This window comes from Heptranchias perlo, chromosome 5 (assembly GCF_035084215.1).
Source record: "Heptranchias perlo isolate sHepPer1 chromosome 5, sHepPer1.hap1, whole genome shotgun sequence".
In the NCBI taxonomy this organism is placed as follows: Eukaryota; Metazoa; Chordata; class Chondrichthyes; order Hexanchiformes; family Hexanchidae; genus Heptranchias; species Heptranchias perlo.
The window spans coordinates 102,199,478-102,214,054 of record NC_090329.1 but is presented as its reverse complement, the minus strand read 5'-3'; the positions used below and the strand labels follow the sequence as shown (position 1 = coordinate 102,214,054).

Sequence of the window (14,577 nt, the reverse complement as noted above, 5' to 3'; positions counted from 1 at the left end):
TAGAGAATTGGTTAACAGACAAAAAACAGAGATTAGCGATAAACAGGTCATTTTCAGGTTGGCAGGCCGTAACTAGTGGGGTGCCACAAGGATCAGTGCTGGGGCCTCTGCTATTTACAATATATATGAATGACTTAGATGAAGGGACCGAGTGTAATGTATCCAAGTTTGCTGATAATACAAAGGTAGGTGGGAAAGTAAGCTGTGAGGAGAACACAGAGTCTGCAAAGGGTTAAGTGACAGGTTAAGTGAGTGTGCAAGAAGGTGGCAGATGGAATATAATGTGGGGAAATGTGAGGTTATTAACCTTGGTAGGAAGAATAGAAAAGCAGAATATTTTTTAAATGGTGAGAACCTATTAAATGTTGGTGTTCAGAGAGATCTGGTTGTCCTCATACAAGAAACACAGAAAGTTAGCATGCAGATACAGCAAGCAATTAGGAAGGCAAATGGCATGTTGGCCTTTATTACAAGGGGGTTGGAGTTCAAGAGTAAGGAAGTCTTTCTACAATTGTACGGGGCTTTGGTGAGGCTACACCTGGAGTACTGTGTACAGTTTTGGTCTCCTTACCTAAGAAAGGACATACTTGCCTTAGAGGCATTGCAGCGAAGATTCACTAGATTGATTCCTGGGATGAGAGGGTTGTCCTATGAGGAGAGATTAAATAGAATGAACCTATACTCTCTGGAGTTTAGAAGAATGAGAGGTGATCTCATTGAAACATATAAGATTCTGAGGGGGCTTGACAGGGTAGATACTGAGAGATTGTTTCCCCTGGCTGGCGAGTCTAGAACTAGGGACATAGTCTCAGGATAAGGGTCAGCCATTTAAATTGAGATGAGGAGGAATTTCTTCACTCAGAGAGTTGTGAATCTTTAGAATTCTCTACCGCAGAGGACTGTGGATGCTCACTCGTTGAGTATATTCAAGGCTGAGATAGATAAATTTTTGGACTCTAGGGGAATCAAGGGATGTGGGGATAGAGCGGGAAAGTGGAGTTAAGGCTGAAGATCAGCCAAGATCTTATTGAATGGCGGAGCAGGCTCACGAGGCAATATGGCCTACTCCTGCTCCTCTTTCTTATGATCTTATGTTCTTAAGTGAGGAGATTCTGAGCCTAGAAGGCATGGAAAATTTCACTCGTAATTTCTGCATCTGGGAATGAATTCTTGCAGTGATCTTTTTTATGTGGGGGGGGATTCTGCTCACACAATTCTTGCTTCTCGCTGCTTCAGACAGTGTCAGAACACAGGGAGATTTTTCACACCCCCAATTCCCCACCCACTGTGGGCATACCCTTGTATGCTATTATCAAGGAGGAGGAGGAGGAGCAGCAGCACAGGATGGAGCAAAGGAGACAAGGCAGCTCTTAAGAAGGATGGACTTGAATGAAAAGGAAAATCGGCGGGTGTATAACAAGCAACCAATCCGCTACTGCCCGCATTCCAACCTTGCCAAAGTTGAATTTCCCCCCCTCCCACCCCACAAATCTCAGGAGCCGGATGGGGGAGGGGTTGTTGTAGCTAAGACAAATATTGTCCTCACTTGACTTCAACATGTCAATACTTCCAGCGAAGGTTGCTAGACAGCAACCAGGAATGTTAATCAAAGCCAATTTCTCCCCCCTCCATCCCATGAAAACTGTAGCCAAATCTGTGCCTCCTACCAACACTGGCCTAGCTGAGATCAGCACAGACCAAGGATAGAATTTGAGACCATCCTGGTCTTTGTGGCTCAGTACTGCGGTACCCCAGTCATCAGACCTTATCTTTGAGAAGTATTTTTCTTTCCAAGTTCTGTTAGTTTACACTATCCTCCCCCCTCCTGTTTGCCTTTCTGTTGTTTCTCCTTAACAGTGGGACTTGCTTAAAGTCTGGCAGGACTGGGCATCAACAAATGGGTGGATCTATTTTAGAACACAAATCTATCAGAGCAAAGATAACAAATGAGAGGAATGTGTCCAATATAAATGGGAAAAGACATCTGAATGGAGCATTTAAAGTCCCTATTGGCCGAGGGAGGAATGTTGCTCAGAACAGTAGGAAGACCTGCTGCTCTTCAAATAGTGCCATCCTGCAGCAAATCCCACAATTTTGACTTTACAGCAGAACCTCACTCATCAATTTCTAGCCTTTTACTCAACAGCATGTTTCATAATCTTCTGTCTCTCTCAACCCACCCAACATTGAGGGAAATGTCTACCTGGTTACAACAACAGTTGGGCTTAAAATAGGCAACCATTCAGCTCACTGGCACTTTTTAAAATTAGACTCTGAATTAAAGTGCTAGAGATCATTTTCAACTTTGGCAGGGGGAGGAGAACTGGTGGAGCAGATCGGCCGCCCGTTATACAGACCGCCCGATTTCCCCTTCCATTGAAGTAAAAAAAGACGGCGTGTGTAACAGGCGGCCGGCCAATCCACTACCGCCATTTTAGAGCCCCCACTGAAGTTGAAAATTATCCCCCTGGTGCATTGAATGTTTTCTGACTAAAATACCAACTCTTACAGTAACCAGCTGGTCATACAGACTCAGAGTGATCTCCTGAGTACCAAGAAACTCTTCAAAGCTCACATTTGTCTCCTTCAATACATGCATCTGATTAAAATTAAAATGGAGTTGAGGTACAGATGCGCCATGATCTGATTGAATGGCAGAACAGGCTCCAGGGGCTGAATGTTCTACTCCTGTTCCTATGTTCCATCTTACCTACTGCCCCCCCACCCCTCAACTTTCACCGCAGTGAAACTTTTGCCTGAACCTTTTAACATCGACCTAAAACGGTTAGTTATGTCTTGGTTTAACACTCTGGCAATGTAGTAGTCCCACGGTGATGAGGTGTCAGCCTAGATATTAGGAAACATAGGAACATAGGAACAGGAGTAGGCCATTCAGCCCCTCGTGCCTGCTCCGCCATTTGATAAGATCATGGCTGATCTGTGATCCAACTCCATATACCTGCTTTAGCCCATATCTTTAATAACTTTGGTTGCCAAAAAGCTATCTATCTCAGATTTAAATTTATCAATTGAGCTAGTATCAATTACCATTTGCGGAAGAGAGTTCGAAACTTCTACCACCCTTTGTGTGTAGAAGTGTTTTCTAATCTCACTCCTGAAAGGTCTGGCTCTAATTTTTAGACTGTGCCCCCTACTCCTAGAATCCCCAACCAGCGGAAATAGTTTCTCTCTATCCACCCTATCTGTTCCCCTTAATATCTTATAAACTTCGATCAGATCACCCCTTAACCTTCGAAACTCTAGAGAATACAACCCCAATTTGTGTAATCTCTCTGGTAACTTAACCCTTGAAGTCCGGTATCATTCTAGTAAACCTACGCTGCACTCCCCCCAAGGCCAATATGTCCTTCCGAAGGTGCGGTGCCCAGAACTGCTCACAGTACTCCAGGTGCGGTCTAACCAGGGTTTTGTATAGCTGCAGCATAATTTCTGCCCCCTTGTACTCTAGTCCTCTAGATTTAAAGGCCAGCATTCCATTAGCCTTATTGATTATTTTCTACACCTGTTCATGACACTTCAATGATCTATGTACCTGAACCCCTAGGTCACTTTGGACATCCACTGTTTTTAACTTTTTACCATTTAGAAAGTACCCTGTTCGATCCTTTTTTGATCCAAAGTGGATGACCTCACATTTGGCTACATTGAATTCCATTTGCCACAGTTTTGCCCATTCACCTAATCTATCAATATCGCTTTGTAATTTTATGTTTTCATCTACTCTGAGCTCGAACCCCTGATATGGGAGTCAAATCCACAATCTTCTGACACCCCACCCCACCTAGTGCAACTAACTGAGCCAACCTGACCCACAAACATTAAGGGGTAATTTTCTGACTTTGTATTCCAGAGGGACCCTCGGCTTAATTTCCGATTTGCACTCCTGGTGGGTGAGGCTTCGTATCTATTTCCAGGTCTTGTGAAAATATTGCCGGGTCTATTAACTGGCAGTTTGATTTTCCTCTTCTTTTTAAGCACAGTATTTTTGAGCCCAAAAGGGGCGGGAATTGGATCACAGCCGACCTGGCAATTGATTGACAGGAAGGGAGAGGGGTGGGGTCAGGATAATAGACAAAAGCAAAGAGCAGCAGCGGGGAGAAGTGATGGAAAATACAGGTAATGTGAGGGGCAAAATAGGGAATGTGGGAGAAAGACAGGGATTTGGAACAGTGGAAGGGTCTCTCTTGGTAGAGAAAAAAATTCAGCAGTAACCCAAAAACAGTTCAGGAAATGGGTTAGGCACACTTGCCTTGATTTATAAATTATGTTGTAATTCATCTCACTGAAATCTTTGTATTCCACCAAACAAAATAACTGAAATATTTTATTTGGCCCTTGGTGATACGAACACTCAAATAATGAAAATGCAATAACATTTGCAAACAGTGGACACATGTCACATGATCAAAATGTCACACGATCAAAAACCACCTGTTCGAATAATATGGCGGAACCTGGACAGTACAGGAATTAAAATCAAAGCAGTAGACATACTGCTAATTTTCCACCCCACCACCACCTTCCCATCACTGTTTTAATAGGTTGCTAAGGCATCTGCCTGACTGAAGCGGGAGCCTTGTGTATACATTTAAATAGGGGTGCTATTACAATTGCAATTATGTATCTTGCAATTATACAATTGCAAGATACATAAAGTACAGCTCAAATATGATTCAAACAGTACAGTTGCACATCCTACATGATAATTACAGTTAATGACACTCTAGGATGCCTCATTTCATTACAATCAATACAGATTATTGATTACAGGTACACTACATTTCATTACATTCTGCCCAAGGGGTTTTTTCCCTGATTCCAGTCCCTCGGTATACAATGGTGGGAGGGCTCTAAACAGTGGCTTTTCCCCACAGAGCCTTTGCGGCGGCCGCACCCAGCTTCAGTGCATCCCTCAGCACGTAGTCCCGGACCTTGGAATGTGCCAGTCTGCAACACTCGGTCGGGGACAGCTCCTTGCACTGGAAGACCAGCAAGTTTCGAGCAGACCAAAGGGCGTCTTTCACCGAGTTGATGGTCTTCCAGCAGCAGTTGATGACTGTCTCGGTGTGTGTCCCTGGGAACAGTCCGTAGTGCACAGAGTCCTGTGTTATGGAGCTGCTCAGGACGAACCTGTACAGATACCACTGTATCTGTGATATGGCAACTGTATTGTATGCATTGTTACAAATTTTATGAATAAAGTATATTTTTGAAACAAAAAAAAATCTGTTCTTATCAGTTTATATCTGATACGACCCCTGTCTGGGGACCATATATTAAATTGATTTTTGGAACAGGGAGATGGAATAGGGGCTTGCTCCGTCCACTCCACGCATCGACCCAGTATTGCAGTGTCTCTGGGAATGGTGCACCTCCCTGTGGGGAGATATTCAAAATGAAAAACAGGTTTTTCCAGCGTCTCTGTATGTGTGTATGTAATATTACTGAGAATAAAGCTAATATATTGCACTTTAAAAAAAAATCGATAGGACCCCAGGGCCATTTTTTCAGCATACTGGGCAGGGCGTCCGGGCATGGCTCCTCTGCTCAGTGGAAACTGTTGGCCAAGAAGCGGAAGCCCTCAAAGGTAGGTAGAAAAATTATTTTTGTGGGGCCAGAAGAGGCAGGAGTGTCACAAAATTAATCTGGGCCACTGTCACCCCAAGCTCCCCCCCACCTCCCTACCCCCACTGTGTTGATCGCAAACTTGCTGTTTATGTGTTTCTCTCTGAAATTCTTTCCCTCTCTATTAGAATATGCCTGTCTTTTGCTTTCCACTTCCTCACAACAGCACTCAATATAGTAGAAAACTGGACTTGCATCGCAACATTTCATGGCACTGCCAAAACGCCTAAAACGATTATATACAGAGCGTGCACTGGCACGAGCAATATAGCGTTCTTGATCACATCTTGACATGATCATTATTTTTTAAATGTTATCATAATATTAAAAAATGAAAAATACATCAAAACAATTTACGCTACAGCAGAAACAGTATGCAAAATGGCAGCACTACAGTAGGGTTCTCAGAGCGACTTGTCCTTCATGTTCCAAACCTACTGAAAAAACTTGTAAAGCACAGACACTGCCCTCTTTAATTATGAGTCCAAGTAAAAGCATTCAACAGAGAATCCCAGTTCCTCTTCTCCATCCATTAGAAATGATGAATTAATGTGTATTTTCATTTGTCATGTGGCATTACCACCATAGATATTAAAACCAGAAAGGATTCATTACTGTTTGAGTGCTGACAGATACTTATTTGTAACGTATAGAAAAGAAACATCGACACATCAGTGTGACAGTCTGTAATTCCAAGGTACACGTTGTTTGCTTTATCTCTGACCCTATTTCTTCAATACTTTGTCTTTTCCTTTTCCTGACTAGCAGCAACAAGCAGTTCAACTCACCAAAGGCACCAAAGAACATAAACAGAATTTCATCTGAATCCCCCCCCCACTCCGAAAAAACTTCCTGAACTGAAAGAGAAAAAGGCAAATAAACAAAAGAGGGTAACTCGAACAGAGCGGTACAGAGCTCAGAGTTTTGTACAGAGCTCAAAAGTGCTGCGTTGAGCAATGATCACAGGGCTTTCTTTATTCTGAGGAACCAAATATGGCTGATGGGAAACCAGATGTGAGTGAGACCTAAAGTTCACAAATAACTACAGTGAATTCCTCCCTTGCCTTATCATTCATACACTTAGCGGGACACTTAGCAACTATTTGTACTGAACCTTGAGTTTATGCAATTGTTTCGGTACATAGGTTTTACTAGGTTTTCGTCCTCAGAACTTCTAACTCAGTGGGGTAGATTTTGACTTTGTGTGATTGCGTAAAACGGGTGATAGCGAATCGGCAGCCCATTTCACATCTCTCCCCGTTTTGATTTCCATTGAAGTTGTTGGAAATAAAAATGGGGCAAGATGTAAAACAGGCTGCTGACTCGCCATCACCTGTTTTAGGCAATCACACAAAGTCAAGATCTGCCCCACTGAGTTAGAAGTGCTGAGGTCTAAAACTATCACACAAAGTCAAGATCTGCCCCACTGACATTTTTTATCACTCAGATTTCCAAAACGAATGTATCCTGAATCTTTTTGCTCTGTGGTTTGTTATCCAATGACTATTATAGGAGTGAATGATATTGCATAAGTCCACATGTAAATGTAATTTTGAGAAAACAATGCAGCCAGATTTTACTGACAATCTGACTCTTATCTTCAGATAAAGGGGGTATAATTGGAACAGGAGATAATAAATCAGCAGCCCATTTTACATCCCGTCTGATTTTCTTTTTGGGGTGTAAAACGGCCAGCTTATTCGCTAACGTCCATTTTGCACTACTGCCAAAGACCAATTTCAGCCCCTAAGACTTTTTGTCGCTCTTATATGAACTAAATATTGGCTATAAATGAAAATGAAAAATATTTCACCAATAAGAACGTTCAACTAATTTCTGCGACACAGTAAAGAAGTATTATTCAGAACAAAAATCAGATATATCTTCCCGGAACATGCACTTGGCAGTTACCATACAAAAAGTTCTATGTGCCTGTATGTTACTAATATTGAACTGGTTTCAGGGTTCATTAAAGTCAAAGATTGATAAAGGAATAGATCTATTGAACACATAAAACAATTTAACATATAGCAGCATTCAACAAGTCCTGCTGGCTTCCAAAATCCAACTTGCAGACTGACTGATTTGTGAAGTCTGGATTTAACCAGTAAGAAGGAAAGAATGAAGAAATTAAAGAATGAGTTGTACCTTATCATGTGGCTCAAAACCATCTCCAAGCACTTCACATACATGAATTCATGTGAAGTAGAGTTACTATTTTTATGTAGGTTTAAATTGCAGGATTGAGAGGGTATTTAATGGTTTTAAGGAATGCCTCTAAATCCTCTACGTTTGCCTGACTGCAGTACTGGATTAACATAGTCCCTTATGCAAAACATTTGTATTTTGTAAACGGCATTTACACCATTTCTCTAGGGTTTCTGTGGATCTTCCGCCTAAGTTACAGCAGATGATTTGGATGGAAGCTTCAGACATGCACACCAGGCCCAACCAGAAGATAGAGTGGGGCCCAAAACCAGAGGAAATCCAGCCGCAAATTTGGGCATGAAGAAGACGAAAATCAGTCTCCATCAAGAAACGACATCACTACCTCCTCCAGACCTTTAACAGCACTGTCAACACCAAGTCCCCACCTGAAAGGTGGCTGGCATATCACAAGCTGTCCTGTGTAGGTCCCTTTACCCTGATGAAGGCAGATGTTTGTCAAATAACTGATGTGGAAACTCTGATACTTGGAATGACAGACAACTGATGGAAGGCATTACCTGGAGACTGTGTATGTGAACAATCACTCATATATCCAGGGTTGAGTGCCTACATTAACTGGATTGCAGAGAGGCTGCTAAAGCTCCATATTTCCAACAGGTGGAACCATCATTTAACGATGTATGTCAGTGCTTTGTTCAGGGCGATGGTGGCAATGCACGCACACATTTTGCAGCAATTTATACTGCACCCTCTACTGCTCAGGAGGAGTTCACGGTGCCTGCTGTCCCGCCTTGTGAGGGCTCAAACCTACATTTGGTTTAACAAAGTTCGGCAATGGGAAATTGGAACCAAGTTGGCAGAATCAATAATTTGATATCTGAGCCAAACAGAACCTCCTTACTCGAAGGCACTTTTGATGATTGACTAGCCAGTGTGGCTCATTGTTGGGATCTGAATGGGTTAACCTGCCACTGGGGGCTGGAATTCTTCACATTCACCTCTAGATAGTCTTGCAAACCAATTCTGTAATGGGCAGAGCAAGAATCTTAATCATTGGCCTGTGCTAATAAGTGACATAGTTTTGCCTGGTTACATGTAATCAGTACCCCATGCATTGTTGGGGGGTTTCTAAGTCTTGGCTTTCGTCAACCTGTGCCTAAGTTCCCTGGGCATAAGCACAGTGAGCCCCTATATGGACACACTGTGTACTCCTTATGTTTGAAGATTCCCAAGCACAGTGATAGGTTTCCACATGTGTCAGGCATTTGGCTAAAGAAAAAGGAATGACTGAAGATAAGATTTTTTTTTAAATGTTATGTGCGCATCTGATCTGTGAAATCATCCTGATATTTGTGATGGTTTTATGTTTATGTGATCAAGCTACTGATTACTTGGTCAGGAAGTAAACTATCCAATTGAAGTGTCTGTTTTCCATAGTTGTCTATGTGATAGCATCCATCTGAGGCAACTATGGTAGATATGTAGCCTATCCACCCGGCATCCTTGCCTGGTGTCTGATCCGGGCAGCTGTCTGTCCAAGGTATTCCTTTTCCCAGTAGACTGGAGAGAATGGAGATACTGCCTCCCAAGGCATCCATTTCTCCAGTAGTCTGAGGTGGAGGGGATGCTGTTTGTCTGAAGCGTGCAATTACTAAGCAGTCTATTCGGGGATATGTTTCAGTTCCCGAGCACCATATGGGGCTTAATCCTTGGTTTTTACCTTTATATACTCATCCTAAATTATCAGGTACAGAAAGAAATACAGGAGCATTGCAGTGCTAAGTCTTTTCAGGCCTTACTGGATTCTGTGCAGTCAGATAATGTAAATAGAATCACATTTAACCGCATTTTAGGATTCTACGAGAAAACCACATTGGAAGTGACAAGTCATGGCCTGCAGTCAGATTCAGCACATTTAGCTTGATGAATGACTGGTGCTGATGACTTCAACAGGCTTTTCATTCAGGACCAGCCTGTACGCTCAATTCTCATCTCTAATCACCCATGTAAACAGTTACACACAGACCTCATTAATAATTAGTGTACTCAGCATAGAAAATAAACACAGCCTGTTAACACAGGGTCGTGCCTATTTAATAACGGAGAATTACGGTGTGGAGCTCTGACTGTTTTGGATCATTTTTCTTGGTAAAAATGTTAGTGAGCACAAAGAATGATTCCAAACACCAATATACCTCACACTTTAGGAAAATTCCTCTGCATATTAGTACCAGCACATGCACTATAGTGCGTGTTAATATGTGGTAAATTGGCACATTAGCACTAATGGAGCAGTCACTAAGTATTGTCTATGCTCCTAAAATTCCTCCGGACAGTAATCTAGTTTAATACATACTGGCCTTGAATTTCCAAGAGGGTTCTCCGGATTTCCTGCCATAACTTTGGTGGGAGATCAGCGAAACCCCTCCGGAGAAAGGGAGTAAATGGCCATTTTGAGCTTGAGAACCACCGTACAAATTACCGGCAATTAGCTCCTAGACCCAGTGTTAACCCTGTCCTGGTTTGTTAAGAACTAATTAAAGGTGAGCGTGCAAAGTTTGCCAATGCTTGCCTTCCAGCCCTTTGCATTCGTGATGCTTCTATAAAAGGTGGCACTAAGGCAACATTGCCCTCCCACACCATAAATAGTATGAGCAATGCTCTGGCAGGTTCTTTTTTTGGATTGCTGTCTCAGATTGAATGTTGCCTTTTAGCACCCCAAAGCCTCCAAAAAAACACAATTTTATTCTCTTGATGGTGCGTTAAAAAAGGGCAAAAGAATGACCTCCCACGAAGGGAATTTCACAGCTGTTGATTTTGGGAGGCAGGCAACAGCAGCAAGCCAGCATTTATTGAACATCTCCAGCTGCCCTTCCCCCGCCTGGAGAGAATGGTGTGGGCGGGGGGGATTAAGATGGTGGGGGGAGAGGGGCTCGTGCCGCGTTCCCGATGCTTTCCCATCCCCCATCTTAACTCACCTTAGATCAGGCACGAGAGGCCTGCCCGCCGCAGAGAAGCGGAGGCTTAATTTAAATCGCAGTACGATGTCGTCGGTCGGACGCGCACGCCACTTTAACTGCAAGCCGACTAAGGGCCTCACAGTCTCAGGCCCACCAGAGGAGGCCCAGGCAAGTGTTTGTCTTAATTATTTTTTTAAAGGTTCCTTGTGCCTCCCCTGCCCCGGGCTTCACCCCCTCCCCTGACCATGATCGTTCGTGACACACACCCCACTTCCTGACAGTAAGGCAGGAACCCCTACATTGCCAGCAGCTTGCTATTGAGGCCTGAGGAACAATTTGGGCCTCCCTGTTCGGGCAGGCAGTGGTCGCGTAGCTCTGAGTTTGGCCCTGAAAACGGGTCCTGACTAATTCCTGCCCCAAAGAATCTTCACCTGCAACTTTAACCTATTTTTCTCTTCTCAGATGTAAATAGATCTCCTTTCTATTTCCAACATATTCTGTTTTGATTTCAGATTGTCAGCATTTGCAGTTTTTTGTTCTCATTGCTCTGGTTTATTTATGGCAATTCAAATTCACATTTCAAGCTGCTTCACTGGTATTCTGGAGTAAAAGAGTTGATTTATCGTGAGTTGAAATAGGTCCTGTTCCAGTGTGGGATTTTGTGGACCGCCACTTAAAGTTAAAGCCAAGAAAGAGTGTAGGATCTGGAAAGCATTTAGAAGAATTCCTGAGGAGGGGACAGGAGGTGGTGATGCATTGGTCATTAACTTCTGTTGACAAGCTCTAAACTTGTCCTTTAACACATGTGTTCTCTTTGGCCGTTTATCAACCTGAATTAGATCCTTTGTTCAAACACAAACATATCATCCTCCAAGGTAAGCACGAATTGTGAAATGTGGCAGCTATCGTTGGCACTCTGCTGCTTACATGTCAGTACTGCGGAGCTGACACATTGCGATCCACTTCTTTGCTGGTATGGATTTTTTATCACTCAAAATCAGTCCTCGTTTCTTATCAGTACCTTGTGTTTCTCAGGTTTCTCTTGAATTCAACACCATGACAGTGAAGATTTCATAGTACAAGAAGCTGTTGACAAAATGTTTTGTCACCTCCTTGACATGTCTTCATCCCATCTTAACAATGCGACACACAGTCCCGGGGCTAGATTGTGGAACGCACCTATGTTCATTTTTCAACACAATCACTCATCTAGACCTTAATAACAATCAATGTGACTACATTTTTTTTCTTCAGAAAATCGTTCTTTATCAGGTCGACCCTAATACAACAATTTTCCTTCAGTAGGTAGGTGGCCTGCTCGCTGATGATGAATGACAGTGTGGTACTCAGATTATTTTTTAAAATAAATTTCACGTTGGGTTAAAGCCCTGGAACCTTGGCTTTATGACACAATATTTAAACTAAAATTCTTCACTGTGCTGTACCACCTCCAACTTCGTGATCAGTCTGGCAGATGTTGAAGAAGGGATAAACTCTGGAAAACATACATCTGAGTTCTTTGTTTTACATGGCATGCAGCGGCATTATATCAAGTAACTAGGTAATTCGCTCCTGTAGCAAGCTGCTCAAGGTCACAGAGTGAATTTATTACAATCCCTAAATGGGCCATTATGGTTAAACACTCGATTTGACTATGTCTACAAAGCCATTCTTATTTAATGGGTGGCAGGACAGAGAATCACAGTGTCTCCATTGATAACACATGCAATTCCTTTGAGAGATACTCCATTCCAAAATTAGACTTGTTCAAGTTCCTTCAGGTGGGAGAGATTCTGGCAAAATCGAGCAGTTTCTAAATGAGTTTTATCACAACCTACTTGTCCTTCTTCTGTGGTCCTTCCTGTCCTAGTGGACCACCTTCCAGCACCAGTCTCAGACAAAAAGCTTGTGAGACCTCAACACCACCAGTGAATAGTTCAGTGGAATCTATTTACTTCGTCTGAGAAGTGTTCCCAAACTCACACCATTTACAGAATACAGCTCCAGTGTTTCCATGAATGTAACCTTCCAGTATACTTTATAGGGACTTTGTCAATTCTGTAAACCAAAATATTTCAAATGGCTGCACTCCTGTTGTCACCTTATTCTTTGATTTATTTTCTTAATATTTGGCTAACTGCTGGCAGACTTCGATGCCTTCCAAAAGGTCATTTTTGTCAGATTTGATGAAGTGAAAGAGTCTTCTTCAAATCCAGTGAAGTAAGTACAAGTGGAGACATACCCTTTCCTTCAATACCAAGCTACCAAGCAGTAAAGCCACCAGAAACTGTAGCTCTCCTGAGTGTATAAAACAGTGTATATTTGGTGATAAAATGTGAATCAATCAGCATCATGAATCAGTTTATTCCCCATTTCCAAGATGAAGTTAATAGGCACTTTCCCATTTTTGTGGCAATGACAAGTCTTCATTTCCTCCAGTCTCATCATTGTTTGCACTGCTTTGTTTTTCTGATTTATTTCACTTAGAATGTCTGGATCCGCGAGGTTCACCAGCATGTTAAAGTGTCAACAATCAGCTTAGCAGAATTTTTGTAATATTTCAGTATAAAGCCCCCAAAGGGTAGAACTTCCTCAGACCCTTTGAGGGAGGAGAAGTGTGGCGGGATTGGGACTTCTGCCTGCTGCTTTGCTCTGCCATTGAGACTATCCCAAATTGTGGGGATGGGGGTCATTAGAATATTGGGGGCAGGCCTCTGCACCTGGAGCGGTACGACAGAGACGCCCACCCTGCTAGGGAGGAGGAAGTCAGAGCATCACCTTTCTCTCAGTATAGCCTTTGGGTTTATTCTTCCTGGGGCCTTCTTAAGGCCCAGGATGGAATAGGAATATAGGAACATAGGAACAGGAGTAGACCATTCAGCCCCTCGAGCCTGTTCCGCCATTCAATTAGATCATAGCTGATCTGTATCTAAATTCCATTTACCCATCTTGGTTCTATATCCCTTAATATCCTTGCCTAACAAAAGTCTATCAATCTCAGTTTTGAAATTTTCAATTGACATAGCCTCAACAGCTTTGTGGGGTAGAGAGTTCCAGATTTCTACTACCCTTTATGTGGAGAAGTGCTTTCTGACATCACCCCTGAATGGCCGACCTCTAATTTTAAGGTTATGCCCCCTTGTTCTGGACTCACCCACCAGAGGAAATAGTTTCTCTCTATCTACCCTATCAAATCCTTTAATCATCTTAAACACTTCAATTAGATCACCCCTTAATCTTCTATATTCAAGGGAATACAAACCTAGCCTATGCAACCTTTATTGCAGGCATAGGTCATGCTGGGCCTGTCAGAAGCGAGTGAGGCAGAATTCGCCTGAGAGCTTGGAATCACCCCCCAAACTATCCCCATAGTTGTCCTTTGACGTTACAAAGGCAGAACAACAAGTAAAGCCCATACGTAATTTGGCAAAAACTTAGGAGAGACTGAAACCCAGCCAATCCGGGTTCTGCCCTAAATTGCAGCTTGTTAGAAATTAAGATTGAGAAATAGTAAGGGAAACCATTTTACGTGAAAGAATCACTTATGTTAGGTTCCATTTTATATTCTGTAGTTAAATCTTAGAATTAAAGATTGCAAAAGCAACTAATAGTACAATATCTGCACAAGAGGCATTCTCAAAGGCCAGTTGGCACATGTTCACATTTAGATTCACTTTATCACACTAAACTGGAGACTCAATATCGTTGTTTTGTTGGCATGGCTATTTTTGCGTCATGCTGACCCTAAAACATCAATGTTTTTCTGTACAACTCGAGACCGTAAACTGTGATAATGGAGATT

General features: G+C 42.6%; 1 pseudogene; it reads left to right on the top strand.

Annotated features, from left to right (window-relative positions):
• Positions 1–5,224: 5,224 nt before the first annotated feature.
• Positions 5,225–5,398, top strand: LOC137322384 (U2 spliceosomal RNA; annotated as a pseudogene).
• Positions 5,399–14,577: the final 9,179 nt, after the last annotated feature.